This window comes from Leptonychotes weddellii, chromosome 1 (assembly GCF_054177405.1).
Source record: "Leptonychotes weddellii isolate Sample4059 chromosome 1, ASM5417740v2, whole genome shotgun sequence".
Classification (NCBI taxonomy): Eukaryota; Metazoa; Chordata; class Mammalia; order Carnivora; family Phocidae; genus Leptonychotes; species Leptonychotes weddellii.
The window spans coordinates 53,739,604-53,742,920 of NC_138369.1; positions in this window are offsets into that span (position 1 = coordinate 53,739,604).

Here is a 3,317-nt window from a genome sequence, read left to right on the forward strand (position 1 = left end):
TCCGCTCCGCTGTGCTTTCAGCGGGCTGACTCCTATAGGCTGTTTCCCAGGCTCACAGGTCAGCTAATTTCTGGCTAAGTCCAGCCAGTGGGAGGCGTCATTGGGAAATCGGAAGGCAAGAGGAAGGGAGAAACCGGGGGTATTTCTCCTCTTCTTTCTCTGCTTCCGGTAGTCTTTCTGGGAAAGGCTTCATCCCTCAACAGGCTCAGGGTAGTTCTGGTTTTGCTCAGTGACCCCAGCCCTTGGACTCCAGGAACACCTCCTGCTTCCTGTCCTTCCCCCCTGCTCCAGCAGGAGGCAGTAGTGGTATCCCGCTCTGTTAAGGGCTGGGTTGCCTCACTGCCTTGCCAGATTTCTTGGCTCCTCTATCCGCTTCCCTGTATTAAGTTCCCTCCGGGGTTTTCTCCCCTGTTTTCAATGCTTAGAGTGGTTTCTATTTTCCTGGTTAGACCCTGACCAATAGAAATCCTTTGGCAAAAGACTTAAACGCAACATATTGAGGGGCGCCTGGGTGGCTCAGTCGTTAAGCGTCTGCCTTCGGCTCAGGTCATAATCCCAGAATCCTGGAATCGAGCCCCGCATCAGGCTCCCTGCTCTGTGGGAAGCCTGCTTCTCCCTCTCCCACTCCCCCTGCTTTTGTTCCCTCTCTCACTGTGTCTCTCTCTGTCAAATAAATAAATAAAATCTTTAAAACAAATCAAAACACAACATATTGAGTCGGGGAGTCTCTTCTCGTCCTAAGGTTCTTTATTCTTTGTGGAGGTGTCCTACAAAGTTTGTTGGCTTTTAGATTTGTGTCCTTATCACTATTTCTGAACCACTAATATGCAAATACAGGATATTGTCGATAGAAGTCTTAATAGTATACATGGGATTTTCACAATTATATCTAGTACCTTTAAGAGAATTAGTCTGTCATATAGCTTAGTGTTTTTCATGACTCTTTGGCGCCATCTCCAGTGGACATTTCTAATTTACAAGTGAAGAAAAAAATGTATGTATGTTAAACATACTTTTATTATGCTCTAAACTATGACTTTGAGATTATTTCAATTATAAACATGGGAAAATTAAGTAACTAGGGTTTTTAAAAAATTCTTATTTATTTGACACAGAGAGAGAGAGAGACAGCGAGAGAGGGAACACAAGCAGGGGGAGTGGGAGAGGTAGAAGCAGGCTCCTGGCTGAGCAGGGAGCCCGAGGCGGTGCTCGATCCCAGAACCCTGGGATCATGACCTGAGCCGAAGGCAGACGCTTAACGACTGAGCCACCCAGGCGCCCCGTAACTAGGGTTTTTTATCCTCATCATCATAATGATGAGATATTTCACAAACATAAAATGAAGAATATGACAAGTTTATTTACCACTCAGTTATTTGTGTTTTTTTTTTTTTTTAAGACTTTTTATTTATTTGACAGAGAGAGATACAGTGAGAGAGAGAACACAAGCAGGGGAGTGGGAGAGGGAGAAGCAGGCTTCCCCTGAGCAGGGAGCCCGATGCGGGGCTCGATCCCAGGACTCTGGGATCATGACCTGAGCTGAAAGCAGACGCTTAACGACTGAGTCACCCAGGCGCCCCTACCACTCAGATTTAACAAAGTTAATATTTGCCACATTTGCTTTGGACATTCTTTTGAAAAAATATGCAAATCATTATTGGTACAGATGAGTCCAGTTTATATTCCCTTCCTGATTGCATTTCCCTTACTCCCTTCCCAGTGAGTATCTTTTTGTGTTTTAAAGATTTTATTTATTTATTTGACAGAGAGAGACAGCGAGAGAGGGAATACAAACAGGGAGTCCAAGGCAGGGCTCGATTCCAGGACCCTGGGATCATGACCTGAGCCGAAGGCACAGAGGCGCCCCCCAGGCGCCCCCCCCTCCCGTGAGTATCTTTAGCATATCCACTATGCTAAAGATAGTATGTATCCTTCTAGTCCATGTTTAAAACATATAAAGAATACATTATGAATCATTCAACTTTATATAAGTATTGCACAGATATTATTCTGAAACTTGCTTTTTTTAACTCAACATTATCTTTTTGATATCGAAATATATATTTATAAAATACATAGTATTCATATAAAATATGTTTATATTTATAAAAAATATATGTTAAAATATAAAATATATATATTTACATTAAACTTTATAGTGTATTTTAAAATGTTCAGTATTCTACTAAATGATTATCACTTCAGTATACTTTTGTAGCATGATTCCTAAGTAAAAGTTTTATAAGTAATATAGGCATTACTTATCTCATTGATGGGAATCTGCAAGTAGGATGTTCCATTGCTAGATCAGCGACTCAGCAATGTCAGGATGCAATTGGGCATCCCTGGGATCCTTTTGGTCTCCCCCTGGTGGTCCCAGATAACTGCCACAGCTGTGCCCTTGCCTGACAGTATCCAAAGCAAGAAGGGGAGCAAAAAGAACTTCTATTTTCTAGCCTTATTCTCTAACAGACAGGTACCACATTCCATCAGTGGGAAGGCACACATTTTTTTAACTACTAAAAAAACCAAAATTCCAACACTTAAACTGACAGTACTTTCTTATCCCTTAGAAGTTTTGTTTTATACTCTTAAAAATAGCCCTTTTAAACTTAGACATAAAATTTTTAAAATTATATATTACTCTTGAGTATACAAAATAGGGAAGTAGAAATGAAATAAATTGGTTAAGGGTATTTTCAGAATGTCTTCTCACCAGAGTTCCACTCTAAATCACTTTAAAAATCAGAGCCTTCCACGTCCATGTTTCCCCCCAAAATGTTACCCTCTGTGCTATAAGGAACTGGCAGTGCAGTATCTCCTCACAGAATGTGCCACTATGGTCTCAGGAACACCCATTCTGCGAGTCGTAATTCTAGTACTTTCTGGATCTTACCAGATGGCACAAAGGGTAGGCTTTCAAATCATGTTTGTACACACGCAGGGTTGACAAACACACTGCACCAGCCGTCCAGCGACATGCTATCAGTTGTGAGAAGCCTACAAATTTCAGAAATGAAAGAAAGATTGTGTGCCTTGGGGGCGCCTGGGTGGCTCAGTTGGTTAAGCGACTGCCTTCGGCTCAGGTCATGATCCTGGAGTCCCGGGATCGAGTCCCGCATCGGGTTCCCTGCTCGGCAGGGAGTCTGCTTCTCCCTCTGACCCTCCCCCCTCTCATGTGCTTGCTCTCTCTCATTCTCTCTCTCTCAAATAAATAAATAAAATCTTTAAAAAAAAATGTTACATGAATAAGTCATGCAGTATATATATATCCTTTTAAGATTGGCCTTTTTTCGGGGCGCCTGGGTGGCTCAGTC